We start from the raw sequence: 16754 nt of genomic DNA, 5'->3' as shown, positions 1-16754 counted from the left end.
CAGCATTCATTGGAGTCACAAGATACACGTTTCATTAAGCTACAGAAGCTTACATTAGCAGCATAGATTTTTTTACCCTTTGAGAGAGATGATTTTGATTTATTGATGGGGATTTGTATGAGCAAATTTACAGCCCAGGGAGGCAACCTCTGAGGGGAGAAGCAGATGGTGTAAGGGTGACACATCAACTTTAATGTTGAGTGGTGAAAGGGTGGCACTGTCAGCAGCTGGTTTATAAAATGCAGGCCACCAGAGGTGGCTATGGCCAGAAGCAGGGGGTTCACCTTCCTCTTTCTCTGCTTCATTAGGGACCCAGGGTCCTGTGAGGCACAAGCAGAAGGGACACAAGCAAGGTTAGCAGCTTCAGGTGTCTTGCCATGCTGAAGAATTCAAGGTCCTGGTAGCAATATCCACTCCAGACCCCTCAGGCCACAGGAGACACGCTGGCTACTTGGGAAGTCCCCAGAGAGTGGCCTCAGGAAGGGGTACTTCTAGAAGTCCAGGGGCAGCTGAGGAAGTGTCTTCCCCAGCTGATCCATGTCCACAATGGCCAGGTCCTCTTGCTGGGCCTGCTGGGGCCCAAGAACAGTGGCTTCCATGGAAAAGACTCTCAAGAGCTCCATCGTAAGATGCAGTGCATCACTGTTGACTTTAGTCTCACTGTTCTTGGAGTGGAGGTACAGCTACCAGCTCCTTCCAGAAGTCATACCTACATAGGTCTTAAAAAAGATTTTCCTGCAAAAATAATGATTAATTTTTATCTCATATTTAATCATCAAGGGTAAAAATAAAAAAATTAAGTGATTTATATTGATCAGATATTACTAATATATAAAAAATCTTTAATTGTTAGTTATAGATTTTTTTCAGCAATATTCTTTATAAACTAACAAATATACATTTTTATTAAACCTACAGTAAATATAAAGTGATAGATGTATTTATCAAATATCTTTCTTACACATTTATTTATTTTTTTTTTTCTTTTTCGAGGTAGGGTCTCACTCTGGCTCAGGCTGACCTGGAATTCGCCATGGAGTCTCAGGGTGGCCTTGAACTCTCGGTGATCCTCCTACCTCTGCCTCCCGAGTGCTGGGATTAAAGGCATGCGCCACCACACCCGGCTACACATTTATTTTTGACAATGGAAATCACATAAAATACAATCATTATAAATAGTAATATCTAGGATCTGGTAAATTTTCTCTGTATGACAAGTTTTAAAGCTGCCATTTGAAAACCTGCTTAAACCTGCCTAAAGGCTTACAAAGCTATCTTGAGGTTTTCAGGTAAACTTAATGTGATTCATTACATCTATAATGTAATTTCTGTTTTATAATGGACTTTGGACAAAAGCCTATCTCTGTTAAGAGAGAGAAAATAAGTTAGGCAAAATACTCATTGAATAATTTAAATCTGGCATTTTCAAATGTTAATTCTGGAAATGGAAGCTTAATAACTTACTACAAATTTACAAGAGAGACAACTAATATATTTAAGAGAGATGTAAATTGTTAAAATATACTTTTATGAAGTACTCAAAAAATTATAAACTGATTTTGGCTAGATAAATGTAAATTTACAAGATGAAAAAATTACGATATTGGCATATGTATAGAGATATTTTACATGGTCTCTTGTGTTTTCCTCATATTTTGTCAGAGTTGAGATTGCCACTTTTGCTACTGAAAAAAATAGCATTGTCATTCAATAGTAATTCATTACTAATAGTACATTCTGCTATAAATAATATTGAGATTGGATATTTTAATATCTAATTTATTGTGTGTATACATTATAAAGTTACTATGATAAAAAACAGTATTGTGGGCTGGAGAACTGGCTTAGTGGTTAAGCGCTTGCCTGTGAAGCCTAAGGACCCCAGTTTGAGGCTCGATTCCCAGAACCCACGTCAGCCTGATGTACAAGGGGGCGCATGCGTTTGGAGTTCGTTTGCAGTGGCTGGAGGCCCTGGCGCGCCCATTCTCTCTCTCTCTCTCCCCCCCTCACCCCCGTCTTTCTCTCTCTGTCTGTTGCTCTCAAATAAATAAACAAAAAATAAATAAACAAAACAGTATTGTGAAAACAATATTGGATATTCAGTGTTTATGTCCATTTCATCATTAGAGCAATACTTGTTTGTAATAAAAATATTATATAATACATGTAGTATAATTCTGTATAAGTAAGTTTCTAAATGATGCAACATGGTAAAATGTCATCAGAAATTTTGTTCATTTTATTTTTGGTTTTCAGATTTTTAAAAATATACAAACATTCTGGGTTCAGACTGACATCACTGGTCCCATCGGTAAGATTCCCCTTCCGCCTGCACTACTAGATGTCCACTTCTCTTCTACCCTTGGCCCTTCCTGGAAAAGTAACCCTTTGTAGTCTTCCCCAGTTCTACAGGAAACAAATGCTTTTTGTGTCCATTGATACGATTACAAGATTAAAGATGTAAAGACGTTTGTCTCTCTGTTTATTTTCTCCTGCCTTGTCTTGTTAAGTTCACTGTCCAAAGGTATTAATTACATTGGCCAGCTTTCACTAAAATGTCACATCTGATGGCTCGCATACTCTTGTCAGACTTTCAAAGAGGAAAAACAAAGAGTGTAAATATTGGTTTGCTCTTAATATTTATGAAAACAGCTGGATTAGAAAGCAAGAATTTTATCTTTTATTCTTTCAGTAGATGAACTATTTAAAAAGTGGAGGATAAGCTGGGCGTGGTGGCGCACGCCTTTAATCCCAGCACTTGGGAGGCAGAGGTAGGAGGATTGCTGGGAGTTCGAGGCCACCCTGAGACTCCATAGTGAATTCCAGGTCAGCTTGGGCTAGAGTAAGACCTTACTTCAAAAAAAAAAAAACCAAAAAAAAAAAAAGTGGAGAATAAATTTGATCCAAACACTATTTGCATGATTCCTCATGAGGCAGAGCTTCAGTGGCAGGATCACTTTTACACCAACAGCAGGAGGAACGCATTAAGCAGAATTATTCCAACATGTGCATGCCTGCCAAACGACACAATAGTCGCAAAGCTTATTTTAATGAACAAATGACATTAATAAATTAACAACATTAACTAAAGCTTTTGGACCCCTTAGCCTGAAAGTCCCATTAGTTCTTCTAAATAAAAGGCCTGCTAATTTATGTCCTTATAAAAAATAAGAATTAAACATCCTATAAAGATTAAGTAGCAAACTACATGTCATCTCTATTAAAGAGAAATATATTCTATTTTAAGGGACTTGTAAATATAACTAAAAGTTCCAAATCAGTTACCATAGTCTTTTCACAGTGAGTTTCTGAGAGATGAGGGAAACCAAGTGATTTCATCAATTGGAAGAATGAAGACACCATAGCCAAGACTCCCTTAGCATGGAAGGAACCATCAGATACATCTAGCCGCATCTTATAGTATAAAACCTTTAGGGATAAACTCTTAAATTTATATTTCCATCTCAAATATGTATCAGCTTCTTATGAAAACACATCCACATGGATTTCAGAAAAGCCAGATGATACTCATCTTCAAATATATCAATATTGAATACTCCAAGCAAATGAATTTCAAAGTCATTTAACAGAATTTCTATTAACTCTCACCTTTTATATTTCTTAAATACTTGTATTTTTAGATAGTTTGAAAATTGTCAAATGTATTTAGAGTTTTTTAGTACATTTCTTTTTGATAAAAATAATACTAATCTTGCCGGGCGTGGTGGTGCACATCTTTAATCCCAGCACTCGGGAGGCAGAGGTAGGAGGATCACCATGAATTTGAGGCCACCCTCAGGCTACATAGTGAATTCCAGGTCAGCCTGAACTGGACTGAGACCCTACCTTGAAAAATCAAATATATATATATATATATATATATATATATATATATATGTATATGTATATGTATATGTATATGTATATGTATATGTATATGTATATGTATATGCATATGCATATGCATATGCATATGCATATGTATATGTATATGTATATGTATATGTATAATATCATATATATCATATATATGATAATCTTGATTTTAATGAAGTTTAAAATGGGTATAATATTATGTGCTTATATTAATATCTGTTTGCTTACCCAAACTTCCTAACTTTCTTGAACAAAGCTTTCATATCTACAATAATTCAAGGTTTTTTTTTACTACTTTTTAATTTTAAAAATATTTTTATTGAGTTACAAACAGAGAGACAGGGATGGGTAGATTGAAGAGAAACAGACAGAGAATGAGCATGGCAAGGCCTCCAGCTACTGCAAATGAACTCTAGATGCAAATACCACTTCGTGCATCTGGATTTACATGGGTACTGGGGAACTGAACTACAGAGATAAATAAACAATCCCACTATTATAGCTGTAGGCTTTAAAACTCCTCTTTAACAGGCAAAAACAAAACAATAACAACAACAATCACTTAGGATGTGGCCAAAATGAGCAACATTCTATGTCAACTAACAGAACTGACATTTACAGAACATTGTATTCATCTGGAGAAGCCAAATTCTCCTCAAGCTCATGTGGACTATTCAAGATAAACCATAATGTGGACCCTAAAACATCCCCTACAGTTGAAAAGAGTAAAGAAGTATAAAAAGGTTTTGGTCAAATCACCTTGAATTAGGTTCAAAATCAGTAACAGAAAGGTTGCAGAAAATCTACGAAACAAGTTGCTTAAACACAGACTTAATCTATCAATTGATTTTAAAAGTCTCAAAATAAAATTTTAAAATACATTAAATGCATGAAAATATAGCTTATATGATAAGCAAGTTCTAAAAGCAGCAAAAGCAATGCATAGAGGAGGCAGGTAGCACTGGATGCAAATAAAAGTAAAGAAAAAATCTGAAATAAATAATGCTTATGTCTGACTCAGCAAAGCAGGAAAAGGAAGAAAAATTTAAGTCAAAGCAAGCAGGAGAAAATAAATTACAAAATTCAAAAGGGAAACAGCGAAACAGAATAGAAAAACAATGAGAAGCAATAACTCTCACTGACATAATAAGGCAAGTCTTCATTCCCAGTCCTGGGTACTGGGGCTACTAAGGCAGGTGGATGGCAAGTTCAAGTCTAACTTGGGATACACAGTTAAACAGTGTCTTAAAGAAAAATTAAAAGATAATGCTCTACAATACTTTCCAGAAAGCACTAGGAGAGAGGCCAATTCCTAACTCATTCAGTGAGGCCAGTATTACCTTAATACTCGGCTTAGATATTACCTAAAGGGAAAGCAACAGAAATATTACTAGTGAGAAAATATTTTCAAAACACCTATCTGATAAAGGGCTTATATTCAAAATAGACAAAGAATTATTAAAAATTCAACAATAAAAATTAACAAGAAATGGGCATAAGCTCTAAACAGATATTTGACCAAAGAAGACCTGTAGGTGGTAAAGAAGCATCGGGAAGGTTGCTGACCACTGTAGCTTACTAGAGAGTTGCAAGTAATAAAATACAGCTACATAGTGGTTAGAGTACCCCCAGTCCAAAGCAGTAACAACATCAAGTGTGGTAGGGATGAAGTTACAGGAACTCTCATTCATTGACAGTACAAATGAGAAATTGTAGAGCCACTTCCAAAGATAATTGACAATTTCTTACAAATTTAAGCATCACCTTATGATAAAATCCAATGGTTGTACTCTTTAGTAGATAGTCAAGATGGTTGAAAATTTATGACCACACAAAGGCATGGCTTTTGTTGCTTACAGTAGCTTTATGTACAATTCCAAAAATTGCTACATACGGTAGTGCATGTCTTTTATTGCAGCACTTGGGAGGCAGAGATAGGAGGATCAGTATAAGTAGGGGTGAACGTGGGACTATAGAGTGAGTTCCAGGTTAGTCTAGGCTAGAGTAAGACTCTACCTTGAAAACAATAATGACCACCACAAAAAATATTTTATAAAAGTTAATACGAACCTTCAATAGAGGATGGATTGTTGGTTTATCCATACAATGATTTACTTCTTTTTAGTAATAAAAACAAAGAAGGCATCTCACACAGAAAGTCAAGGAAGAAAAGTAAGTATATGTTGCTTAATGAAAGAAACCATGTGGAAAATGTTCCATTCAGTTTGATTCTAATTATATAATGTTCTAGAAAAGATAGAAAGATAAAAAATAATAATTTATAGGGGGTGTGGCAAGAAGGGGTGAATTGATAATATATAGGAGGGTTTTAGGAGAGTAACACTAGTCTATGTGATGCTATAATGATGGATATATGTTTTGCAGTTGTTAAGAATATAAAACTGGGCTGGAGAGATGGCTTAGTGATTAAGGCATTTGCCTGCAAAACCAAAGGGCCTTGGCTCATTTCTCCAGGTCCCATGTAAGCCAGATGCTCAAGGGGACTCATGTATCTGGAGATCATTTGCAGTGGCTGGAGGCCCTGATGTGCCCGTTCTCTCTTTCCCTCTCTCTCAAATAAATAAATAAAATATATTTTAAAAAAGAATATAAAACTACCTGACACAAAGGGCCAGCTCTAATATAGATGACAGACTTTGGTTAATAATGATGTATTAGCATTGACTCATAAATTGCAATAAACACACCATTACTTTAAGATGTTAATAGTAGAAGAAACAGAGTGGGATTTGGGAGAAATGTAATTCTGTGTATTTTCTGGGGGAGGTCATAAAATGATTGTATGTTTTGTACTCATTTAAAAAAAAACATTTATTTATTTGAGAGAGAGACAGAGGCAGATAGAGAGAAAGAATGGGTGTCCCAGGGTGTCTAGCTGTTACAAATGAACTCCAGCCACAAGTGCCACCTGGTGTATCTGGCTTTCATGGATCCAGGGAAATAGAACCTGGGTCCTTTGGCTTTGCAGACAAGCACCTTAACAGCTAATCCATTCCTCCAGCTCTGCACTCATATTTTATAAATCCAAAAATTTTCTAAAAACTAAGTCTAATGATGAAAAGTTTAAAAGGCCAGAAGACCTTTTCAGAAATCTGTGAATATGGTTAAGTTAATGAGTTATTACAAAAATGATTAACTTATACACAAACATATAAGCAGACCTACCAGATCATTTATGCTGTAATATTCTTTCTGACTTTACTACACTGGAATTGTAAGCCAGAGAATGAATTCCAAGGGTGATGTTTTAAGTTTATTGATGAAGCAAGAATTTTCAAGGTTAAATCCTTCTAACTGCTTTATCCTATCCATTGCAATGCCAAGTCAGTATTCAAATTCAAGTATGAAGTATATCTCAGTAGTCTATTTTATTCTATCTTTTGGCATTTGTTTGAAGTATATGTGGTATACTTGTGTGTTTGTGGTACATGCATATAAATGTGCAGTACTTTAAGCGCCTATATTCCCCTCCATTGCTCATCATGTTGCTGTTTTAATGAGTCCCTGGGATTCTCTGGTCTATATTCCCCATGGAGCTGAAGTTTTGATGTGCATGGCCATGCTGAACTCTTTACATGTGTACTGCAGAATCAAACACAGGCTCTATGCTTATATGGGAAGTACTTTTACCCACTGAGTCATCTTTCCAGTCATTAAGTTTTTACAATTTTAATTTGAATCTAATATATTTATTTTATGAGTGCCAAAAGGAAGACAAGTTTTATATTTACCCTTAGAATAAACATTTTCTTTAAGAAAGCTGTTGTTGAGCTAACTATTTAAGGAAGATTTCCTTTGCTGTAACAAAACACCTGAGAGGGCTCAGAAGATGGCTCAGTGATTAAAAGTACCTGCTTGCAACGTCTGCCAGCCTAGATTTAATTCCCTAAAGCCCATGTAATACTGAATGCAAAGTGGCATATGCATCTGTGATTACAACATGCCTATGGAAATGGGAGACAGAGCCAGGAGACTCCCAAGCTCATGAGCCAGCTTAGTCTCGGTTCTCTGGAGGAACAGAACAGACAGAATGAATTATATTAAAAGGCAATTTATTGGATTAGTTCACAACAGTCCAATAGCAGTTGCAGGCTGGAGAATCAAGGAACCTGGAAGCTGCTCAGTCCACGAGACTAGATGCCTCAGCACTGATGGCCTAGAGGCTTCCCTTGAAATTACTGGTCTTCAATCCACGCTGGTCTTCAGTCCACGCAGGAAGGCAGCAAGCAGCTCTGTCAGCCAGGTGAAAGGATGGAGTTCTTTTCAACCAGAGCTTCCTCATATAAAGTCCCTCTCTGAGAGGGGCCACCAACTCTGGGGGAAGGGCTCACCCTGAAGGAGGACTTCCTCCTCTAGTTAATCCTTCCTGAAAGCAACCTCAGAGACCCACCCAAAAGGGACATCTGTGGAGTACTGAACAGATCAAGTTGGCCACACCTTAACCATCACACTCACACACACAAATAAATAAAAATATATAACATACCTGAAATAATCAACGTCTACAGTGGAAAGATTTGCCATGGCCTCAGGAGCTTCAGTACTGAGTGTCTTGACCATGCTGCTTTGGGCCTGTGACAAGGAAGAGTGTCACGGTGGGGGTGCAGCAGCAGAGCACAGCTGCTCACCTCATGGCAGCCAAGGCACACAGAGAGGCAGAGTCTCCATATCCCCTGTATGCCATCCCCCCAGCAACCTCACTTTCTTCCTCCAGGATTCATCTCCTAAAGTTTCTACCACCTCCCAGTCGTGCTGTCGACTGTGACTAAGCTTGAGAAACACTTGAGATCCAAATGATCTGAGCCATCGCTTGCATTCACTAAGTGGATTATACCTAGTGGTGAATTCAACCAATAGCTTCAGAATAAAAGACTTTCTCAATTGTAAAGAAATGGCCTTTTCCAGTCTGTACAAATCAGTTTCTGATTTTGATAGTTCTCTAGAATTATCCCCAGATGGTCAACTGTTTTTTGTTTTTTCCTAATGTTAAAAATCATTTTGTGCTTATAGACTCGAAGCTGGAGGCTAAAACAGATGAAAGAAACCATTCTGATATAAATGTATGTTTATAGCTTAGAATGACTAAATGAAGAAATGGTCAAAATACCACAAAAGTGTCTTAATGTAGACAATGGATGTCTGTTCATCCCACAGTGGCAGAGTATGTGCACAGGGTGCCTTTGTTGATTCAGATGTGTTTTTAAAAACCATTTCACATAATAAGTTGCAATACTCTTGTGTTCAGTTTTTGGAATAAAGCCACTTAGCGCTGCTTGGTTACTACTATTTCAGAATGAATGTTTTTGATGACACTGAGCAGATGACAATATTTTGCAATTTCGGTGCACTGTGAATCTGAGGGATGCACTAAAAGAAACAATGAACCGAACAAAGTAGTCACTGAGTCTATTAATCAAATCTCCATAAAGCAGCTCCTTTTCCCTGTGTTAGAAGGCAAATGGGTGGCATAGAGACTCATGGAATGACAGACTTCGGCTCTTGGCATATAGTGCCCCATGCACTGCAACAGTCATGGCAAGTTCTGAATTGTAACAAGTTGTTCACTGAGTCCACAACCTGTAAGAAATTGAGTTCTGGGCTGCAGAGATAGTTCAGTTGGTACAGTGCTTGCCCTGCAAGCACAACAACTTAGCTCAGTATCCAGAACTCATGTTTCAATAGCTAGGAGTGGTGATGTGCCTGTATCCCAGCACTGGAGAGGCGGAGACAGGAAGATCACTGGCACTCACTAGCCAGTTGGTATAGCCTAATTGGTGCACTCCATGCCAATGGGAGACTTTGCTTCTAAAAGGCTACATGGCAACTGAGGAATCACACCTGAGGTTGTTCTGTGGCCTCTACACACACATGCATATGGACCCCCTCACACATAAATGCATACCTCCCTCCAAAAGAGAATGGGTATTTCTCTGAATGTGCTGATTCAGTACAACTAATGTTTAATTTGAATAATATGCCCTTGATGATTTTTATGTTTCCTTTTAATAAGACCGAAATATCTCCTAGCATTTATAATTGTTCCATTTTGAAAATCCAATGATGTAGTTTATTCTTTTTCACTTTTCCTACTGACAGTGGTCTTTAGCAGTTTTAATTTCTCAGTCAGTGTCTGCTGACATTAGTTTATTTATTTCTTTAGTTCATGGTGGCCCAGTTTCTCAGAAACAGCTAGTCATAATATGATGTTTGAGATACATGTGAGCATACAGCAAATCCAATAATCACCGTAAAGTATAAAGCACGAGACAACCCCAAAGGGTGCCAGAACGAATGACCCTGTGAAGGCAGATACCATGCAGAGAGAGAGAAAAAAACGAAACACTCTGCAACATAGTAACACATAATAAGTGAAAGAAGACACAACAAAGTAAGTTGAGACAGTATAATTTCTTTATTTCTTGTCCTTTTGGAAGCTTTTAAAAAAATTATTTATTTGCTGGGAATAGAAGTGGCACACGCCTTTAATCCCAGCACTCAGGAGGCAGAGGTAGGAGGATTGCCATGAGTTCAAGGCCACCCTGAGACTACATAGTGAATTCCAGGTCAGCCTGAGCTAGAGTGAGACCCTACCTTGAGAAAACAAAAGTCAACAGAATTATTTGTTTATTTTATTTGTTGCTGGGGGGAAAAGACCAAAAAAGTCACATATATATACTGGGGCCTTCAGCCCTTGCAAACAAACTCCAGATGTATGTGAAACCTTATGCATTTGGCTTATGGGGGTCCTGAGAAATCAAATCTGGGTCCTTTGGCTTTATAGGCAGGTTCCTTAACCTTTAAGCTGCCCCGGCCAGCAGGGAGTCGAACAAGGAAGCAAGGCGAAAAATAACCTGAACGAAAGAAAGCAAACTGACACAAGAAGGAGACCATGCTAGATGTTTGTCATGGCCTTGAGAGTTTATTCTTACATGTATGTTTATATAGGGTTGTAGGGGGAAGGGGACGTGGTCAGGGCAAGGAGTTGTAGGGGGAAGGGGATGTGGCCAGGGCAAGGAGTTGTCAGGAAACCTAGAGGGGATGTAATTAGCTGTTCATCTAATCTTGCCTCACTGGCTTAACATCCTGACTGCACCAGGCTTCACATCCTGATCATAAACTGGCCTTTTGCAAAAGATAAGATTCTGTAAGCAGTCTGCTGACCGGTTCCAGAAGTACCTAACAGAAAGCTGGATGTACCAGCTTTCTGAGTAATGAGTCAGCTTATGAGCAGGCCCAGGTAAAATGGAGAGGCTTTTGCTCTAGGGCTCCCGACACTAAGCCATTTCTCCAGCCAAGCATGCTGATGTAAGTCAAAATACTCCAAGAGAGTAGGAAAAATTCTTTAAACCTATGTCAGCTAGTGATACTACAAGGATGCTTCCAAGGCAATGGAATTCTTCAGAAAGTGCAATGCAGAATAAAGGACTACCACAAAAACCATGTAATGTCCAGAAAGAAAATGAGCTTGGCAATTTGGGTAAATTATGTAAAGTGTCATTAGGGTGTGACACTAAATTGAGTCATTGATGGATACAGAGAATAAGGGAAGTCCCAGTTCAAGAGAGTACAGCAAATACTTTTTTTTTTTTTTCATAAAGGCAGTACTTTTGACATTTCTGCTCTAAAGGACTAAAAAGATGATTGTGCTATTTAGTAATTATAGGAAAATATTTGAACAAAAGATTTGGCTGACAAGTTCTAGAAATGAAAGTAGCAGTATGTAGAAGAAATAAAGAACTATTTTGAATTTGTCAATTCATAATGAAGAAACTTGTGGTAAAATTTTCTAAATAAGATTGAAAACAAGTCCCCTAGAAAGAGAGTAAAGACTCCTATAGGCAATATCCAAAAATATGGGAAAAAATTAAGTTGCCTATTAGATATTAACCCTTGAAGGTGCTAATCATCTATCCCAAGAATCAAGCTAATTGACAAAGATATCAAACTATGACAATCTGTATAGTGGCAAAACAATATGATACTTGATGCTGGACTATGTAAGCTTCTAAAGATACAGTGATTATTTGTATCTGATAAGATACAACATTCAAATTGTGAGACTTGAAAATTATAACATTTAACTACAACTTCTCAGGGATCTTTCATAGTTTTTGAAAGAAAATCTCTGTCTTGCACAGGCTGATAGACGCGTTAATGTTCTAATTTGTAGGCAGTAGTTTAATGGGTTAGTTGAGTAGTAGGTGTGGTGGTTGGAGTCAGATGTCCCTCATAAACTTGTGTGTTTCTGATGCTTGGTCCCCAGCTGGTGGAAATTTGAGAGGTGGAGCCTTGCTGGAGAAGGTGTGTTGCTAAGGTTCAAGCTTTCAAGTGTATTAGCCAGCTCCCTCTTGCCAGAGTTTGGCTCACTCTCCTGCTTCTCTTTTCTACCTGCTATAAGAAGGAAGTGACATCCAACGTCATTCCATGCTATCCTCTGCCATCATGAAGCTTTCTCTAAAGATTGTAAGCCAAAATAAATCCTTTCCTCCAACCATCTGCTTTTGGTCCACCATTTTGTCCCAGCAACAAGAAGGTAACTGCAGCAAAAAGAATCAGAAAAAATTGGATTGGATAACTGGTGACAAGAAAATTTGGAAAGAAGGTAAGGGGCTATATTTTTCAAAATGGGCACATACTGTGATAGTCTTATGGCCCTTTACTTGTGGACATAACATGTTTACCCCTTAGGCCACCTTGGAGTAATGATTACTTTGTCCATAAAGACATGGAAACTAATTGAGCAGAACATCACACTGATAGCCAGGTCTATGGTAATGATAGTGTAATAATTGACACTCCCTAGAAGGAGAAGAGACACAAAGGACCTTCACTTGGGATTCTAGCTATTCCTCATTCCTGCCCCCACCAGCTGCAAGTGATCTTGGGTGATGCTAGGACATATGGGAAGTGGAATGTTAATTAAAAGAGGGACTCCATGATACAACTGCTACATGGCTATCATCGACAGTGAGGTGTGAATTTGCAGTGATACAGCTGTTTTTATGTAAGTAACCCCTTACCCATGCTCTGTAATCAATCCCAAGAAACACGTTGGTTCAACAAGTTTGACTTTGGTGACATTGTTACTTTGATCTTTCATAGGTACTGTATCTCAGGTGAATAGACATTTGTCTGCATCTCCCCAGGAAAAATTAATGTGAAACTGTGAAGATATTGGTGTCATTGTGAATTATCTACTTCTCTATAACTATCACCCAAAATATTGTGGTTTAAAGCAATAATCAAGGGATGGCTGTGTCCTTTGCTTAATGATCACAGAAAATGACAAATAATAGTATAAATCAAGGTCTTACATGAAGGATTATCTTGGGAAGGGTTGACTTCAAAGTTAACTCAGTTATTGGCAAGATTCATTTTCACAATCTGAAGACTTTGACCCCTTGATGTCTATTGGCTATATTGTCCTTTATTTCTGGGCAAGTGGCTGTTCTTTCCATCAAGAGAGATATGTGAGAAGAATCAGAGAAGAATGTCAGCAAGAAAGACATCCCAGCCTCTAAAGCTTAATCTCAGAAGTGATTTCACTTCTGCCACATTTTCCTTCCTGCATCCACACCTAATCAAAAGGGAGTATTCAAAGGCATGAATACCTGGTGCTAATAATCAGTCCTGTTTATAGTCCCTTCTAGAACAGGGATGATATACTGACATATGAACAAATCATATTGCAAACTGTAGGTGCCAAGGAGCAAGCCAAAATGACATGTCATCCCTGCCACAATGAATATATCTGTCAGTCACTGTGCCAGGGCAATGAGGAGAGTGACAAATATGCCATTGCCTAGGCCTACTCAACAAAGGGCATCTCCTGCAGTGGATGATCTCAGCAATCAGATGAATAAATCATGTGTTCTGTGAATGTTCATTGGTCTCTACTCTACCACAAAAGTATTTTTTCATAGACCCAACAGCAAAATGTCAGTGGTAATAAGGCTTCAGCCCCAGGTGCAGAGCAATCATCCAGAAAGGCCATCACTATCTGGGCAGAGACTGGCTATCCATCACAAAGGAGGCAGATGCTCATCATTAACCTCTAGAAACTCTGCAAATTGCTCTTTAGGCATCATAATTTTCAGAGGAAGATCATTTAATTTGAGGAGTTATTAATATAGCCTGAAATTGATAAAGTGACTATTGCAAGTATGTGTCACCTCATTTTGGCAAAAAGTATAAGAATGTCCTAACAGGAAATGAAGGCCCACTCTATTAAATAAAAATGTAAAGGTGTTTCATTATCTTGTAGAAGTTTCCATGTATAGAAAGGTAATAGAATCAGAGGGAGGAATCAAAGTGTTATAGGCACAGGTCTAAGTTTTGAGGAAACCCACTGGAGTTTCCAGGTTCTTATGTCCCAGCACAAGGAATTGTACAGGATACACATAGAAAAGTAATAAAAGTAGAAAGAATGTACAGTGGCAGACCCTGTGTTCTACACAACATACTATTCTAGTTACATGTGTCCATTGGTGCAATAATGGCATGAATTTTATGGGGGTAGCACATTGCACTTTTGCTTGGATTTGAGGCCCACTCTATGGGATGGAATCCATGCCAGCTTCTAAAAGCCTAGTCAAAACCCTGTGGACAGGAAGGTCATAGGCTCTAGGGAAGAAAAAAAAGATACTATTGTTGCTTGGCTAAATAGGTATATTTTTACCATCAAATTGTCCTCTAAATATGTATGTTTATGTCCACAGATTAGTACTGCTCTCAAATTCTGGGGAGAAGTGGGGGAAAAGACAAATAAGATTATAACCAGACAGGAATATGACCAATTTGCAATATATTCATGCATTAAAGTTCTCAATAAAAATATTTATTATTAAAATTAAGTACCTTTCAATTGGTAACTACTACTTATCCATATATGTGTTTGATATGTTTCGTGTCAGCAGTGTGGAAAAACAAAGAGAGTTCTATGACTGTGGAAATGGAAAAGTACAATTTTTAAAAAAATCAGTCATAATCATGCTGAGATGAGAGTAAGTGGCTGATCAGGGAACATTGCAGGCGAAGGGTGTCAGGAATGAGAGTCACAGGAGGTGGGGGAGTGCTGTGGAATGCTATCCTCCAGACATGACATGGATGTTGTATTTATGACCCCATCACAGCTTCCATTCGCTTCACAAGACCTTCAGGAAATTGGGACGATGAATATACTGTTATAGATAATGGAGGAACTCATGAGGATCCACCCCTCCCTAAGCAATTACTAGCAGCTAATTGTTGCTAAGAGATGAAGTGATGTTTTATTCAGTGGTAAGCTTACTGCTGGAAGTTGCCCATGCTCTTGTAAAAAATAAAAAAAATTAAAAAAAAATCTCCCCACCCATGCTGATGCAAGCAGCCATAATTAAACTCAATAAATCATACACACACACATATCAAAGTAGAAGAGGGACTATTGGGAACAAGAAAAGGTTTAAGGGAGGAGGGGTTGGTAAAAGAATGTAATTCAAAATGAATATGATAGTTACATAATGTATAAAATTTTCAGTAAATAAACTAAATTATTTTAAAAAAGAATTACAGGCAGTTTATTCATAAAGAGAAAGACACTCACAAGAATGGACATGGGCTAATGAGCTGGGAAAAGACATGCACTCAGAAAGCATTGGACCCTTTATAGGTCATGTATATAGCATGTATCTCTCCCACACTTGTATGCCAGACTTTTCTTGTGGATGCTCTGTTGTTATATGAGAGGTTTCCACTCTCCCGCTGGCATAACCTTTTTCATAGGTTGATCTTGATGTCACCTTCTCCAAGTTCCTATTCTCCTGCTATATCACCCCACACGCCCCTGAACTGTAATCTCAATGTGGGCTAACTCCACAAGGCACGACCCATATACCTCAACAAGGAGGGGCCAATGAGGAGGGCGTAGGTCATAGATGAGCCTAATAATGGTACCAAACTGACTGTATTTGCTGAATACAAAACTAATTAATAAAAAAAATTTAAAAAAAATAAAAATAAAACTACAAAAAATTGGGGGAGGTAGCAGAAGATTATGTTCAATGAATTTTCTTTAACTATTTCTATGCTGATGAGGGGCAAAACCTTTGCCCAGAATGGACCATAAGACTCCCTCTTCAACCTATTGGTTAGAGAGGAGGTTTTGCATTTCCTGTAGGATTGGCTGGAATTTCTGTGTCACAAGTAGTGTACATTGAAATTGTCATCTGTCCTAAAAGACAAGAATTTTCCAAGATTAAAAATACAAGGTCTAAAAAAAGTAAAATGATTATCCTAACCAATGTCCCCAGAAAAGGCAAGATCCAGCATAATCATGACCATGTTTATACCAGGAGAGCTATCCTTGTGTAACTTGTTCTTGGGAGTATAATCACTGGATTGTTAAAAAAAAAATACTGTGTTAGTTTGAATGTAAATGTACCCCATAGTCTCAGGTACTTATGATTAAGCCTCATACTCAATCCCCAGCTGGGAATTACAAATTGAGAGACTGAGCCTCATTGGGTGAAATGTGTCACTGGGGGAAGATCTTGAAGTTTATTAACCCAGCTCCAAGCCCAATACTTGGACTTCTTCCACTAACACATGTGACAGCTTTCTGCTTATCACGTGCTTTCCTGCCATGATGAAATGTCCTCTTGAAACTATAAACCAAAATACAACCATCTCTCCTGTCTCTGCATTGGGTCAAGTAACTGCAACAGAAAATTGGTACCAAGAAGTAGAAACCTGGGAGAACCAAGATTCAATATGACAAGAAAAGATAGCCTAGCATAGGAGCCATACTTTTTTTCTTTTTTTAAGGCAGGAATGGTGGCCCATGCCTTTATTTTATTTATTTATTTGTTTGCTTGTTT

The sequence above is a fragment of the Jaculus jaculus genome, chromosome 2 (genome assembly GCF_020740685.1).
Source record: "Jaculus jaculus isolate mJacJac1 chromosome 2, mJacJac1.mat.Y.cur, whole genome shotgun sequence".
In the NCBI taxonomy this organism is placed as follows: domain Eukaryota; kingdom Metazoa; phylum Chordata; class Mammalia; order Rodentia; family Dipodidae; genus Jaculus; species Jaculus jaculus.
The sequence above is the reverse complement of the archived record's forward strand: the minus strand, read 5'-3'. Positions refer to the sequence as shown.